At 43.8% G+C, this 17,794-nt stretch overlaps 1 protein-coding gene across 1 annotated transcript in view; it reads right to left on the reverse strand.

Moving 5' to 3' along the window:
- The window catches only part of LOC120017709 (spectrin beta chain, non-erythrocytic 1-like), a 155,409-nt gene extending 148,584 nt beyond the window's left edge, over positions 1–6,825 (reverse strand). Inside the window, exon 1 of the mRNA XM_038960652.1 lies at positions 6,702–6,825. The gene's annotated coding sequence lies outside the window, so the exon portion shown is untranslated. The remainder of the gene's footprint in view (positions 1–6,701) is intronic.
- Between the last annotated feature and the right edge of the window lie 10,969 nt (positions 6,826–17,794).

Raw genomic sequence — 17,794 nt, forward strand, 5'->3', positions numbered from 1 at the left:
AATACCTTTCCGGCTGAAACAGAGTTGTCTATATTTAGCCAGGGTTGTGCCGTTGAGCAAATGCACCAGTTCTCTGTCGCACCGTTCCATTTCCTACCTGCTGCAGCTTTCCAGCACTTTCCGCCCCTGCCTCCTTTCCCCTCCCTGATGGGACATCAACCCACTTACAGCCTTGTGGATGAAAAGCCAGAGATGTTTCCACCAAGCAAGGTGACCCCAGCCTCCACAGCCATTCTCACACAGAGGAGCGCACTCAGCCTGGGCTGCACAGCTCAGCTGACCCAGGGTCCCAGAGATGGAGAGACTACAGGTCAGGCCTAACCCTCTAACGGGGAAACCAAACCCACTCACAGGTAAATTCTGTATTGATTTTACTTGAAAGGAGCACTGTGACATTGGAGATGTATATAAACCTGTTTAAGACAACAAAACCAATTCCATGAAACAAAGTCTATTACAGGTCCCTGGACATATTTTTATTTTGATCAGTTTAATAAAGCAAAAACAAAAAGTTAAGAGCAAAGATCTAAAGGGGAATCGGCAGTTAAACAATAAAGGGTTGTACCCACCCCCGTTTCGGTAAGCTGAGGGAAGGGCTGGAGAAATGTAACTCTCAAATTCATAGACAGAGCTATGAATGCCAGGACTGACCATCCATGATATCAAAACTATAGGGTTAGCCATGTTTTCAGGCTATATAGTGTTAATGTACATTTACTTTGTTTAGAAACATTTGGAATAAAAAAAAGTGTATATGTTGAGTTCTGATGGGGTACGACAGTTGACCTAAGCTTGAGACATTTATAAGTTATATTCTTCAGAATCAATGGGTACAAAAATGTATGTAAACGTCTAAAAATGGATGAAGTAACTACAGATTGCCCCTTTAAAAAGGAACAGCCAGCCAAAAGCAGAATCTCATTTCCTGAATTGCAGAGAGGGAGAGAGAGGGAGAGAGAGAGAGAGAGAGGAGGACAGAGAACAGGTTTCCACTGCAGGGCAGGCTGGCCTCATTCCTGAAAATAGACATCACCTGCCTGCTTATCTGCCACCAAGTTCAAGTACTCTTATAGGACAGTGAGCATTCCTCAGTTCTCCCAGAGAGTTAGAAAATAAGTATTCCTCCTTCAGTAAACAAACACCCATCACTTCACAAGACAAGAAGCCTCTGTGACAGTTTAACAGGATTCCCCCGGGGGAAAATGGATGAACACTACTCTGCACTAATAACTGATGACACGGGCGAGCTCGTTTTGCATGGCCCAGTGGCCCGTATGGGCGGAGCTTGAACATTTTTAGACCATTCCATTCGTCCTTAATTGAAATTACCACCCACCCGGGGCCCTGGGCCATGCAAAAGGAACTTGTCCACATACTGGCTTGGTACATAGGTAGAAAACAACAGAGAGGATCGAGAGAATATATATATTTCCACAGGGTCGTGGGTTGAGACAGGGATGCAGTTTGAGCCCCACCCTCTTCAACATGTATATCAACAAATTGGCGAGGGCACTAGAACAGTCTGCAGCACTAGGACTCACCCTACTAGAATCTGAAGTCAAATGTCTACTGTTTGTTGATGATCTGGTGCTTCTTTCCCCAACCAATGAGGGCCTACAGCAGCACCTAGATCTTCTGCACAGATTCTGTCAGACCTGGGCCCTGACAGTAAATCTCAGTAAAATTAAAATAATGGTATCCAAAAAAGGTCAAGTTGCCAAGATCACAAATACAATACATTCCATCAAGACACTGTTGCCCATCCAGATCTGGCTAAAAAATACTTGAATCAGTTATAGAACCCATTGCCCTTTATGGTTGTGAGGTCTGGGGTCCGCTCACCAACCAAGAATTCACAAAATGGGACAAACACCCAATTGAGAACCTGCATGCAGAATTCTGCTAAAATATCCCCAGCGTACAACGTAAAACACAAAATAACGCATGCAGCACAAAATTAGGCTGATACATGCTAATTATCAAAATCCTGAAAAGAGACGTTAAATTCTACAACCACCTAAAAGAAAGCGATTCCCAAACCTTCCACAACAAAGCCATCCTCTGCAGAGAAATTAACCTGGAGAAGAGTCACCTAAACAAGCTGGTCCTGGGGCTCGGTTCACAAACAGTCCCAGGACAGCAACCTAATTAGACAACTAAATCACGAGAAAAAAATAATTACTTGACACATTGGAAAGAATTTACAAAAAAACAGAGCAAACTAGAATGTTATTTGGCCCTAAACAGAGAGTACACAGTGGCAGAATACCTGACCACTGTGACTGACCCAAAATTAAGGACAGCTTTGACTATGTATAGACTGAGAGCATAGCCTTGCTATTGAGAAAGGCCGCCGTAGGCAGACCTGGCTCTCAAGAGAAGATGGGCTATGTCCACACTGCCCACAAAATGAGGTAGAAACTGAATTGAACGTCCTAACCTCCTGCCAAATGTATGACCATATTAGAGACACATATTTCCCTCAGATTACACAGATCCACAAAGAATTCGATAAACTCCCATATCTATTGGGTGAAATACCAGTGTACTATCACAGCAGCAAGATTTGTGACCTGTTGCCACAAGAAAAGGGACACCAGCGAAGAACAAACACCCTTGTAAATACAACCCATATTTATGTTTATTTTCCCTTTTGTACTTTAACTATTTGCACATTGTTTCAACACTGTATATAGCCATAACACAACATTTGAAACGTATCTATTCCTTTGGAACTTTTAAGAGTGTAATGTTTACTGTTTATTTTTTGTTGTTGTTTATTTCACTTTGGTTTCCCATGCCAATAAAGCCCTTTGAATTGAAAAAAAAAATGGAGGACAAATGGAGAGATACATTCTTTGATCATTATGATCACAGTCACTCATGCTAGAGCACAGCCAACCAGCACACAAACTACGGCCAAGGGCTCACGAGTAGGCTAAATGGCCTGTGATGCCAGTCATCCTAAAAACTGAGCAGAGAACGTGGCTATGGACTTGTATGTGTCACAGTTTCCTACTGAATGGCTGAATATAACCAATACTCTGAAAGGGCACAAGGGTTTGTGAAATGGCGAGGTAAATATTTACATTAATATTCAATAGCAAGAGGCCCGCTCACTCGAAATATACACTGAGTGTACAAAACCCCTTCCTAATATTGAGTTGCTCTCCCCTTTGTCCTCAGAAGAGCCTCAATTCATCAGGGCATGGACTCTACAAAGAGTTGAAAGCGTTCCACAGGGATGCTGGCCAATGTTGACTCCAATGTTCCGCACAGTTGTGTCAAGTTGGCTGGATGCCCTTTGGGTGGTGGACCATTCTTGATACACACGGGAAACTGTTGAGGGTGAAAAACCCAGCAGCGTTGCAGTTCTTCACACAAACCAGTGCGCCTGGTACCTACTACCATACCCCATTCAAATGCACTTATACTAAGTTTGTGGACACCCCTTCAAATTAGTGGATTCCGCTATTTCAGCCACACCTGTTGCTGACAGGTGTATAAAAATCGAGCACACAGCCATGCAATCTCCAGAGAGAAACATTAGCAGTAGAATGTCCCGTATTGAAGAGCTCAGTGACCTTCAATGTGGCACCATCATAGGATGCCCTCTTCACCAACAAGTCAGTTCGTCAAATTTCTGCCCTGCTTGAGCTGCCCCGGTAAACCATAAGTGCTGTTATTGTGAAGAGAAAACGTCAAAGAGCAACAACAGCTCAGCTGCGAAGTGGTAGGCCACACAAGCTCACAGAACAGGACCACCGAGTGCTAAAGCATGTAACGTGTAAAAATCGTCCGACCTCGGTTGCAACACTCACAGTTCCAAACTGCCTCTGGAAGCAACGTCAGCACAACGACTGTTTGTCGGGAGCTTCAAGCCTAAGATCAACATACGCAATGCCAAGTGCCGGCTGGAGTGGTGTAAAGCTCGCCGCCATTCGACTCCGGAGCAGTGGAAACGCGTTCTCGAGAGTGATGATTTACGCTTCACCATCTGGCACTCCAACGGACGAATCTGGGTGTGGCGGATGCCAAGAAAACGCTACCTGCCCGAATGCATTATGCCAACTTTAAAGTTTGGTGGAGGAGGAATAATGGTCTGGGGACGTTTTTCATGGTTTGGGCTAGGCCCCTTAGTTCCAGTGAAGTGAAATATTAACTAGAGGTCGACCGATTATGATTTTTCAATGCCGATACCGATTATTGGAGGACAAAAAAAAGCCGATACCGATTAATCGGCAGATTTATAAAAAAAAAAATATAAAAAATATATATATATATATATATATATATATATATATATACACACACTGCTCAAAAAAATAAAGGGAACACTTAAACAACACAATGTAAATATGCAGGTTTAAAAATATATACTTGTGTATTGATTTTAAGAAAGGCATTGATGTTTATGGTTAAGTACACATTGGAGCAATGACAGTCATTGATTGATTGTTTTTTATGAAATAAGTTTAATGCTAGCTAGCAACTTACCTTAGCTTACTGCATTCGCTAACAGGCAGGCTCCTCGTGGAGTGCAATGTAATCAGGTGTTAGAGCATTGGACTAGTTAACTGTAAGGTTGCAAGATTGGATCCCCCGAGCTGACAAGGTTAAAAATCTGTCGTTCTGCCTAGTTTAGGGGCAGAACGACAGGCCGTCATTGAAAACGGCCGTTCCTAGGCCGTCATTGAAAATAAGAATGTATTCTTAACTGACTTGCCTAGTTAAATAAAGATGAAATAAAGGTGTAAAAAAAAAAATTTTAAATACCGATTTCCGATTGTTATGAAAACTTGAAATCGGCCATTCCGATTAATCGGCCATTCCGATTAATCGGTCGACCTCTAATATTAACAGTACAGCATAGAATTACATTCTAGACAGTTCTGTGCTTCCAACTTTGTGGCAACAGTTTGGGAAGGCCCTTTCCTGTTTCAGCATGACAATGCCCCCGCGCTCAAAGCGAGGTCAATAAAAAAATGGTTTGTCGAGATCGGTGTGGAAGAACTTGACTGGCCTGCACAGAGCCCTGACCTCAACTCAATTGAACACCTTTGGGATGAATTGGAACGCAGACTGCGAGCCAGACCTAATCGCCCAACATCAGTGCCCGACCTCACTAATGCTCTTGTGGCTGAATGGAAGCAAGTCCCCACAGCAATGTTCCAACATTTTATTGGACCAGGTCTCTCTTGAAAAAGACCTGTACAAATAAAGGTTCAATAATTATTTATTTTAATAGTGAAAAGCCTTCCCAGAAGAGTGGAGGCTGTTATAGCAGCATAGGGGGGACCAACTCCATATCAATGCCCATGATTTTTGTATGAGATGTTCGACAAGCAGGTATCTTTGGCCATGTAATGTATACATTTTGTCTTGCCCATTCAAGTCTGAATGGCAGTGCGCTGCCCTATGGGACTCCCAATCACAGCCGGTTGTGATACATCCTGGATTCGAACCAGGGTGTCTGTAGTGACTCCTCTAGCACCGAGATGCAGTGCCTTAGACCTCTGCGCCACTCGGGAGCTCAATCCCTGTCTCAATTGTCTGATGGCTTAAAAATCCTTTAATTTGTCTCCTCCCCATCTATACTGATTAAAGTGGAAATAACAAGTAACATCAATAAGGGATCATAGCTTTCACCTGGTCAGTCTGTCATGGAAAGAGCAGTTGTTCCTAATGTTTTGTACATTCAGTGTAGACCCTGCAGCAGAGCAATGATTTACAACCAAACTCTCCTGCATCACGACTGTCAGTGACACCCGGGACAGCAAAGCCAATGCCCTGGATATCTCATAATCACAAGGCGTTCGTAACTATTTAAAAGGCCTCAAAGCCCACACCTTGCTCAATATAGTGACAACCCCGTTTGGCACAAACATGTCTAGACGTGAGGCAAATGGGGGATTTCGCCACCAAAGGGTCGTTGCAGCAGTTTGGATGTGATTTAAATTGTGCCAATGACATGACGTCACTAAATGTTTTCAACTCCTGGTAAACATTAAAGGGTAGCCTCGAGCCACATGTAGCAGAGAGCAGACTCCGATGTGAAATAGGCCTACAGCGAGCGATACATGCATCTCCTATCTGATTACATAATAGCTTCAAGTTATACAGACGGTACCTAGATGTAATTCTTCCTCAATATCATTACGCACATTTAATACAATAAAGTCCAGAATTTTGCTTTGAATGTCGCATTTTATCAGTGTTTGGTTTGAAGTCATCATAGCAATGTTTCTATAAACAAGGGCGGCCACGCCTGCATCTCTTCAAAGAGCAGTAGGCTGGCTCCTTGTGTATACCGTTATATACATTTTCAAACCGCCATATTAACATGGCGCAATGTGTGACTGCGAACCAAGTACCCTACAGATTAGATGCTCTCTGAATGAATGGCCGTTTGAAAAACACAATGCCGCACAAACACATAAATCTGATAGTTCAAGCAAAAACAACTTCAACAGGGTCAAATATAAGCACATGAACTAGCTTCGAAATCTGAGCAATGTGGATAGAACAAGATCTGTTCGGTTCCACATTATTTTTGCAACAGTAACTGATTCTAACTAGATACAAAGAAACAATTCTTATTGCGGGGTAATCTGTTTAGAGCGTTCCGGAGCGTAGTCTCCATCACCGAGAAGAGCACCAAGCCAATATCCTATCTCAATAAAATAATTGCAGAAACTTACCAATCAACAATTTCGCAATGAACTTCACTGCGGAGAAGCCTGCAAACAGCACGCAGCCAGTCACTGTACGAGAAAAACGCAGAATCCTGATGGAGTCCTCCTCACCACCTTTCTTGCTGCAACAGCACCGCCAACTGCAGCACAAGCTCGACAATGGGCGGAGACTTCGTCGGCAAGGCCTCACGCACCAAGTGGGTTCTGCGCATAGAGGCTACCTTGTCAGTGGTCGCGTTCCCCTGCTCAGACGTTGCATGCATCAACCAATGGTTGCGTGAAACGTCAACTAATGTGTCCTCGACTGACAATTGCTATGACATATGATATTGTTAACTGATACTTAAAATACCTGTCCAGGCGTTGTAAGATCTTGCAGACATCAACAACGTCTGGGCAGAGGAGCGCATCCAACATCTCCACATGCGTGATTTAGGGCAGTTACCAGACGTTTGAAATTAAAAGTGGGACATTATTGTGGTCTATATCTCAATGCTGCCACTGTATAATATGCTGTATCAGCATAGCTATTTAATTAAATGTAGAATTTTACATACATTTGCACTTGTATCAACCAGCTGAGCATTAATAAATTAAATCAGGACTGGTAAAGCTCAAACCAAAGAAAATTGTGTGTCCTAAACACATTGTAGACTGTAGACACATTGGTAATGCTTTGTGGAAATTCTTGGAAGATTCGATAGTGTCATCATAAAGTAAAGATTGTTTTATAGAGAGATGATACACTTACATTACATTTTCGCAGACGCTCGACTTACAGGAGCAATTATGGTTACATGCCTTGCTTAAGGGCACATCAATAGATTTGTCACCTAGTCAGCTCAGGGATTTGAGCCAGCGACCTTTGCAGTTATTGACCCAAAGCTCTTACCAGCTAAGCTGTCTCCCCCAATAAAATATTGTGTTACTGTATATAACAACCGAAAAGCCAATACAGGCAGCCTAGAATACAGATTGAAACATTTAAAAAATCTAAATGTCTCTCGGGATTACCCTTTTTGTTTATTCTCTATTCTCTATCAAAATAGAGAGAGACATTGAAGATATTAGAGAACGTATACCTGTAACAGTATAACTTTAGTCCGTCCCCTCGCCCTGACCCAGGCGCGAACCAGGGACCCTCTGCACACATCAACAACAGTCACCCACGAAGCATCGTTACCCATCGCTCCACAAAATCCGCGGCCCTTGCAGAGCAAGGTCTCAAAGCAAGTGACGTCACCGATTGAAACGCTATTAGCGCGCACCACCGCTAACGAGCTAGCCATTTCACATCCGTTACACTCACCCCCCTTTCGACCTCCTCCTTTTCCGCAGCAACCAGTGATCCGGGTCAACAGCATCAATTTAACAGTCTAACTTTAGTCCGTCCCCTCGCCCCGACCCGGGCGCGAACCAGGGACCTTCTGCACACATCAACAACAGTCACCCATGAAGCATCGTTACCCATCGCTCCACAAAAGCCTCGGCCCTTGCAGAGCAAGGGGAACCACTACTTCAAGGTCTCAAAGCGAGTGACGTCACCGATTGAAACGCTATTAGCGCGCACCACCGCTAACTAGCTAGCCATTTCACATTGGTTACATACCCATCATTTCAGTGAAATAAATAGTCACAGAGAGAACACTAAAATCCTAAAGAGTGAGGTACAGAGTGAGGTACAGCACAGGAGGCCGCTGTGGGGAGGACGGCTCATAACAATGGCTGGAATGGAGTAAATGGAATGGCATGGAAACCATGTGTTTGATGAGTTCTATACCATTCCATTTATTCTGTTCCAGCCATTAAGATGAGCCCGTTCTCCCCAATCAAGGTGTCACCAAGTACTGTAAAGTCATGGACTGTCTCTCAGAGCCTGTTTAATAACAGAAAACACCATGTACACAAAGCAACTCCCTGAAAGGGTCACAATACGTTTTCAAGCTTCCCACCATACTTGTTTCGTATGTCACAAATATTGTAGAAAACTATTGAAAATACAATAGTATAACAACTCAACAAATGAGTCCACTAGAAGAGTACTCTGTAGCTTCCCAAGTGGAGCAGCGGTCTAAGGCACTGCATCGCAGTGCTTGAGGTGTCACTACAGACCTGGGTTTGATCCCAGGCTGTGTCACAACACGCTGTGACCAGGCGGCACACAACTGGTCCAGCGTTGTGCGGGTTAGGGGAAGGTTTGGCCAGAGGGTCTTTACTTGGCTCATCGTGCTCTAGCGACTCCTTGTGGTGGGCTGGGTGCCTGTGGGCTGACTTTTGTCAGCAGTTGAACGATGTTTCCTCGGACACATTGGTGCTTCTGGGTTAAGCGGGTGGGTGTTAAGGGGTGTGGTTTGGCAGGTCATGTTTCGGGGGATGCGTGACATCCCTTTTGCCTCTCCCGAGTCCGTTGGGGAGTAGCAGCGATGAGACAAGATCATAATTGGAAAAAGGGGGTAATAACAAAAAAAAAGAGTACTCCTTCTGTAGCCCAGCACTGGTTGAATCAACATTATTCCCATGTTATTTAAATAAATTACGTTGAAATGACGTCTGTGCCTGGTGGGAGGCATTGTTAGAGCAGAAGAGTCGTGTGTTTGTTCATGCTCAGTGCTATGGAGCATAGCTCTGGACAGAGGTTCAGGACCATGGCAATCTGGTTTAAGACACAATTTTACAATTTTCTGGCTCATGTCTCTGGTTCTGATAAGCAGGCTCCGCTTCCAACATCTGGAGTTGAGAGAATGAGACAAGCTCAGTTCAGGACATCCCGTTTCCTCCCATGGGGCGTGTGTGCTTGTGTGCTCACTGAAGGGTCTGAACAGACAGGGCCAACCTCTTCATATGTAGTGAATTATATGGAGTCTTAAGGCGCCTTCCCTTCTCATTAGTAACTTATTCAGACATCGTCATGCTCATAATTTTGTCTAAAGTATTTTCACAGAATTTACAGTAGGCTATACTTACTATACTTTGAACAAATATGGAGGGAAAGGGAATGTTTGTAACTCACATCTGTGCTGGATCGAGATATGGTTTTCATGATAGTGTGTTTACAGGGAAAGCCATCTTGGCTGTAGTCCTGAAACTGTCCAGCAGGCAGTAGATCTTCCTCCTTGCTGTGGAGTCAGTGACAGGAGGACTCATACAAGCCCCTGTTGCTCTCTATGGTGAATGTTGTTCTCAAATCAAGTCAAATCAACTGTTATTGGTGGCAGATGTTATCGCGGGTATAGCGAAATGCTCCTGTTCCTATCTCCAACAGTGCAGTAATACCTGACAATACAAAACAATACACGCAAATCCCAAAAATAAAAAGAAAGGAATTACAAAATCTAGAAATATTAGAACAAGAAATGTCAGAGTTCAGAATAAAAATATATATGTATATGATGGTGTGTATAGACAGTACGGACAGTATATGAATAGGAAAGGTGTGCACAGCAGTAGTTATATAGGATAGGCCTTGACTAGAATACAGTATATACATATGAACAGTAAAACAGTATGTAAACATTATTTAAATGACTATGTACATAGGGCAACTGTCTCTAAGGAGCAGGGTTGAGTACTGGGTAGCAGCCGGCTAGTAACGGTGACTAAAGTTCAGGGCAGGGTACTGGGCGGAGGACGGCTAGTGGTGACTGTTTAACAGTCTGATGGCTGGGAGATAGAATCTGTTTATCAGTCTTTCGGTCACAGCGTTGATGCACCGCCTTCTAAATGGTAGGTGGGTGAACAGGCCGTGGCTCTGGTGGTTGAGGTCCTTGATGATCTTCTTGACCTTTCTGTGACATGGGGTGTTGTAGATGTCCTGGATGGCAGGCAGTGTGCCCCCAGTGATGCGTTGGGCAGACCTCACCACCCTCTGGGGAGCCCTGCGGTTGCAGACAGGGCAGTTGCCGTACCAGGCAGTGATACAGCCCAAGAGGATGCTCACAATGGTGCATCTGTAAAGGTTTGTGAGGGTCTTAGGGGCCAAGCTGAATTTATTCTGCCTCCTGAGGTTGAAGAGGCGCTGTTGTGCCTTTTTAGTCACATTGTCTGTGTGGATGGACCATTTCAGGTTGTCAGTGATATGCAGTCCGGGGAACTTGAAGCTTTTCACCCTCTCCACTGCAGCCCTGTTGGCGTGGATGGGGGTGTCCTCCCTCTCCTGAAGTCCATGATCAGCTCCTTCGTTTTGTTGACGATGATTGAGAGGTTATTTTCCTGGCATCACTTCGCCAGGGCCCTCACCCCGTCCCTGTAGGCTGCCTCGTCATTGTTGGTAATCAGGCCTACCACCGTTGTGTCATTTGCAAATTTGATGATTGAGTTGGAGGCGTGCGTGGCCACGCAGTCATGGGTGAACAGGGAGTACAGGAGGGGGCTGAGCACGCACCCTTGTGGGGCCCCATGTGTTGAGGATCAGCATAACGGAGGTGTTGTTACCTATCTTCACCACCTGAGGATGGCCTGTCAGGAAGTCCAGGACCCAGTTGCAAAGGGCGGGGATCAGACCCAGGGCCCCAAGCTTGTCTCTCACTGTGGAAGTATGAGCAGTCCTAGTCCCACGGCTGTATCACAAAACAATGAAGTCCATGATTAAGTCCATTCGAGAACCACTGCATTGATGTTGTTACCATACCTTACCACTTCGTTAATACAGAAAGGGAAGCAGGTAGTCTAGCGATTAAGAGCATTGGGCCAGTAACTGCCAGGTCACTAGTTCGAATCCCCAAGCCGACTAGATGAAGTCTGTCGATGTGCTCTAAAACACTTCTTGTATAGATAGATATCCACAGTTTCTACTCAGTTAAAACCATGTTGAGCTACTTCAAGGGAACTTTTTTAGATGACCTTGAGGGTGTCCCAGAATTCTCTCTGGCAGAATTGGATCTGGTCAGCTTAAGGAGGCAGCAGGGTTCGTGATGACATAGGGTATTTCCATTCAGACACCAGACACCATACTGAACAGGCACAGCCATGTTCAATAGCAAATAGGAGTGAATAGGAATTAAACATCACCTCTGTCGAAGCAATCGATCAACCTAACATAGAGCTGGTTATGCCTTTCTCTAGTCTCAACCACATTACTAGAACATTTGTTTGCCTTAGGTCACACTTGAGAAAGAACAAAGGACTTGTCAATATTCCACACATTTTCCAGCACAGGAAACTTGCGGTAATCGTTCCCAGCTTTGTTTTCCCACAATAGACTTAGATTAAGCAGAATATATTCAAATGATAGCTCAAGCAAAGTCACACAATACATCTTCTCAGCTTTATTAACACCGCCCCCACCATGAAATCACTGTAAATTTGAACTGTTACGAGAAACTTGTGCGGGTTGCTTCGCAACCGTTTCCTCTCAGCACACACTCAGCAACAAGTGAAGTGTTGGTGATGTCCGCCCCCCCAGTACGGTAATGTTGAAAGAAAGGTGAACACAGAGATGGTATGGACGGATAATAAATGGCATCATTTTAAGCCAACTGTGGAGGCACTGAGAATATTTGGTCACTCTGAATGAGGGATCCATATTACAGAGGAAGAAATAACTGTGTTTTTGTGGTCACGTTGAGCACCTAACAGCCAGAGCATTGAAAGGCTGGGATTTGGTGGGAAAGTCAGCATAAATCTGACCCATCCCATATGCAATGAATCAGATCTGTGTACAGCAGAGTCCCTGCCCAACTTCATAAAAATATCTGATACACTACCTCTTCAAACAGTATCTTAAATAATCCTCCTCTTCACCTCAACCCCCCCTTCTAGCTCTGACTCTACGGATAGCTACGTTATTGAGGAAACATGTAGTTTCTATGCCTGTGATATGTGCTTGTCCCACCTAACTATCTTAAGATGATTGCACTAACTATAAGTCGCTCTGGATAAGAGCATCTGCTAAATGACTACAATGTAAAGGTACGAATAGTGCAGAGTGAGGGGGAACCTTTTTCAATGTTTTTTGGAGGGAATCCTCAGCACCCCTAAGTGATACCATGCGTTCACATTGGCTGCATCTTCTACAGCTTAAAACGATACAGCACATGTTCCAATTAAGAGTCTACATTGTCATTGAGTGCACCCACACAAAAATATGACCAATATAATTATTTGTGTGATTTTCATCAGATCTTAGCTCCTTTATTACATAGCAGCTGATTGTGAATATATTTTGTATGGTGTGCTGGGAGATGGAGAGACAGAATGTAAAAGACCTCAGCGCTTTCAGGCTGCGTTTACACATGCAGCCCAATTCTGATATTGTTTTCCCTAATTGGTCTTTTAACCATCAGATCAGCTCTGAAAAAGAGCTGATGTGAAAAGATCTGATGTGATTGGTCAAAATACCAATTAGTGGGAAAAATACCAGAATTGGGCTGCCTGTGTAAATGCAGCCTAGTTTCTCTAAAAACCCTTCTCACATAGTATGGTTACCATGGCCACTGGTGCGAGTTGGCTCTGTTGGTTGCTGTGGAAGTGGCCTGTGTGTGAAGAGGAGGAGAAAGAAGAGGAGAGAAGAGCAGAGACAAGAGGTTGAGGGGGCAGAGATTCTACGCCTGATTTCACGCGCTGTGCACCGCTGAGTGAAGAGTGGGTGGGCTGGATGCATGTTGCCGCTCCACTCTGATCACTCCTCTCCTTTTTTCTCTCTCCACTTCACTCTCTCTGCTCCTGTCTTTCTCTCTCTCTCTGCCTCCATCCGCCTCCTCTTGGCATCAAGCTGGAGGGAATCTGAACGGAATATCACTGCATCACTCAAAATTAAAATAAGATTGTCCATACATTTACAGTTCTTACGCTATAACTACAATATATGACTGAATATAACATAATTATCCCTCTCAAGGGTGACTGAGAATATATTGCTATCCGTTTGCAGTCTCTAAGCATGCCCAGTAGGCCAAGTCAGTAAGCTCTCTAAGAGCTGCTTAAGTTATACACTTTATCCTCTCCTTTAAATCAAATCAAATGTTATTGGTCACATACACATTTATTGTCATGAATCTTGCCCTGGCCTGGAGGCAGCTCTGTAGAGCGCTGGCACAGCCACAAAATCTGATTTGAAACCTAACCCTAACCATACTGCCAACCCTAATGCCCAACCTTGAATTAAGACCTTAAAGCTTGTTTTCATGAATTTTTACAATACAGACAATTTTGACCTTGCAGCTGGCCCATCTAGCGGAAATCGCTCAGTTCTGCCTCCAGGAATAGATTCATGACAATAAACATCAACTTGCTCTCCTCTGCCTCCTCTGTCTCAATTGGAGATGGTTCTATGTTGATGTAATCAGATGGGGCTATCAGTAAGGTCCTTTAACAGAATGACTGGTAATGAAATGCTGTCCCTCAGGTGACATCCAATTGGGCACACACTGGTTGAATCAACGTTGTTTCCATGTCATTTCAAGGAAATTACATTAAACCAACATGGAATAGACGTTGAATTGACATCTGTGCCTAGTGGGATGGCTTTGTGTCAGTGATGGCACTGATTGTGGGAGACTAATAAGCATGAAAGCCGGACACTGAACAATGCCCTCTGTCAGACACTACTGAACTACAAAGGGTTTCTCCATGGTGAAGGGATATAGGCCTGTTACTATTAACATTTGCAACAGGTTGATCTCCTACCTGATGGGCTGAAAAATGGCCCCTAGGCCCCTAGTATAGCTTTACTTATATAAAAGTGTTTTGTCACAAATACATAGTACTGTACGTAAGTGTGAGAATGTGTGGGCTTCTTTTTGCTGTATGTACTGAATGTGAGAGCGGTTATGTTGACAGTCCTATTTAGTGTGGATCTTCAAGTGTGTGTGTGTGTGTGTGTGTGTGTGTGTGTGTGTGTGTGTGTGTGTGTGTGTGTGTGTGTGTGTGTGTGTGTGTGTGTGTGTGTGTGTGTGTGTGTGTGTGTGTGTGTGTGTGTGTGTGTGTGTGTGTGTGTGTGCGTGCACATTTGTGTGTGTGCATGTTTGTGTGTGTGTGGATGGGAAGTGTATACTCCTATACTGTAGCCATGACACCGAGCAGCAATGTGCCCTTTTCTCTCCATTAGTGATGGATAGCTCTGTCCAGTGAGGAGAGTTGCCACTGGGCTGTTTCCATGTGCTATTTTTCCATTAGAGCACAATAACATACAGTTACAATACACAGCCTGTGAATCAATGATATCCCACTGACTTGTTGTCATGGAAACACCAGGACTGGGATAAATAGCACAACACATAGACAAAGGCTGAAGGGCCGGAATCAATGGGGGATTGCACAGGTTATGTAACTGTAGCGGATTGGGGCCTAAATGAGTGGGTATCTAGTGGTGCATGTCTTATTCACATGGGGACATAAATCCACTGCTTTTGGCCACCTCCAATCAGAGGGCCTCTTCCTTTGTCCCCCCAGAGAGGCTCCAGTGAGGAAGGCCCTGGGGCTTGGTGGCATGGCAACACACTCTGCGATGCACCCCTCCTACTCACACTGGGAGAGAGAGGGCACTGAACTCATCAGGGTGATATGTTTGGGACTGGACACAGTTAGGAATGATATACTGAGCACCGCAATATATCAGGGACAAATACTGTAGTGTAGAAAAAAACGACTGAGGACTGAGGAGTTATATAAGGAGTATGTGTGGGAGGAGAGCATCTTGTGACTGAACATTGAAGCATAAGTGAGACTTGTGTGGGTGTAATGTGTAAATGAATGCATGTGCGCTGGTGGGGTTATCACACTACGTATCAAGAACTTACCTTGGTTGGTCTCTCCATTTCATCCTGTTGGTCAACCCCCCCACCAAGCTCAGTAATGGACAGGAGAAATGGAATTACTTAGACTACATGTTCACTTTAAGTGTGCCTCTGATCTTTAGAATATAATGGTGGTGGGGTGATGGGGGGGCTAAAGGCTTTTATCCAATCATCTGAGAACAGGAAAAACATTCACAATGCTTCAAGGGGCACTTAAACAATTAGTCATGGAGCAAGAAGACCCCGCTTACTACACCTGTCTGTCTGTCTGTCTGTCTGTCTGTCTGTCTGTCTGTCTGTCTGTCTGTCTGTCTGTCTGTCTGTCTGTCTGTCTGTCTGTCTGTCTGTCTGTCTGTCTGTCTGTCTGTCTGTCTGTCTGTCTGTCTGTCTGTCTGTCTGTCTGTCTGTCTGTCTGTCAAATTAAAACCAAACCTGGGAACGATTTTTATCATAGAAATATAGAGTCCTCTAATCAGTACAACAATAAATCATGTACCATAAACATTAAATAGCACTGCCCTTATATCATAATTAGATAAAACACTGCCCATATATCATAATTAGATAAAACACTGTCCATATATCGTAATTAGATAACGTTAGATCAATAACAAGCGTCATTATCCCTGGAGGAGGTCCTGATAGGTTAATATGCATGCTTTAAGCCTTACAGGACTAGAGGCTCCTGCTGTGTTGAGTGAAGCTTCTCTCTCTCTGAGACTGTATTCCCATGCAGAGCAGTAGGAGACTCTGGGCTCAATATTGGAGCATAAGCCCTTGAGTTTAATCAGGTCTCTCTGTCAGCTAAGAGGATCCTGCCCTGCTCCTGCTCACATTTGGGATTTAACACCGCACTGCGTGCTGGGTAAAAAGCAGGCCTGAATGAATGTTGTTACTTAGATAGACTTGACTGGGTGATGATGAGATTGTATTGGCACAAGGCAAGGTAGAGAGGGGTCAAGCCAGGGGAAGCTGGGAGTCAACAACATAGTGTCAAGACAGAGTCACAGGTCAGAGTTAGAATATGGCTTGAGCAGACTGCCACAGAGGGAGAGGATACAGGTGAGATTATGAGGTGAGAGAGAGAGAGAGACAGAAAGCAGAGAAAGCGAGAGAGAGAGAGAAAGGAGAGCCATGGAGGATGGAGATAAACACACACATACTGTAGGCTGGGTCTAATGAACCGAACACACACACACTCTAATGGGTTATCAATACTCCTAACTTGCGATTCAGTGTGATGGTGCAGTCGGACTCTGGCTGGATTTCTCTGTGTTTAATTGGATCAGGGAAAATGAGGTAAACAATCACGTGACCTTACACAACATTATCCAGATCACATGACCTCACACAATATTATCCAGATCACTTGATCTTACACAACATTATCCAGATCACATGACATCACACAATATTATCCAGATCACTTGATCTTACACAACATTATCCAGATCACGTGACCTTACACAACATTACCCAGATCACATGACCTTACACAACATTATACAGATCACATGACCGTACGCAGTATTATCCAGGACCAGAAGAAACAGAGAGGAAAGAGGCACTATCTTGAAGGGACAAAAGCAATTATATTTTGTCTCTTGTATTAATAACTGTTCTATAGTGAATTGGAATTTAATTCTAATATCATAGGTATTTAATGGTTTTATTCATTGCATTCAATTTTGAGAAGAAAGCAATGAGAATCAGCAAAGCACAAAGCTGCCTAAGAATAGATGCTGCTCTGCCAGCCTGAATGTAACATTCAAAATGTTCACACTCGGAAAGCATTGATGAGAAAAAAAAGTACTATTTGGATAAGCTTTCACATTAAAAAATGGCACACAATTTCAAACTGTCTACATAATAGATTCAGATATAATTAAAACAATAACAAAACAGTCACCACGCCTCAGCTTTGATTAAAAGCTGAGGGATGGGCCTGCAGAAATGTAACCACTAAAAATTCACAGACAGAGCAATAGGTGCAAGGACTGATCATCCATGATATCAAAATTATAGTTTTAACCTTGTTTTGAGGCTATATACTGTTTGTTTACATTTACATTGTTTACAAACGTTGGAGTAAAACAAGCTTATTTTGGGGTTTCTGATGGGGCATTTATACAGAGTGTACAAAACATTAGGAACACCTGCTCTTTCAATGACAAAAGCTGACCAGGTGAAAGATACTTACTGATGTTACTTGTTATTTCCACTTCAATCAGTGTAACTGAAGGGGAGGACACAGGTTAAAAAATGATTTTTAAGCCTTGAGACAATTGAGATATGGATTGTGTGTGTGCCATTCAGAGAAGTAAATGGGCAAGACAAAATATTTAAGTGCCTTTGAATGGGGTATGG

Source organism: Salvelinus namaycush, chromosome 22 (assembly GCF_016432855.1).
Source record: "Salvelinus namaycush isolate Seneca chromosome 22, SaNama_1.0, whole genome shotgun sequence".
NCBI classification, from domain to species: Eukaryota; Metazoa; Chordata; class Actinopteri; order Salmoniformes; family Salmonidae; genus Salvelinus; species Salvelinus namaycush.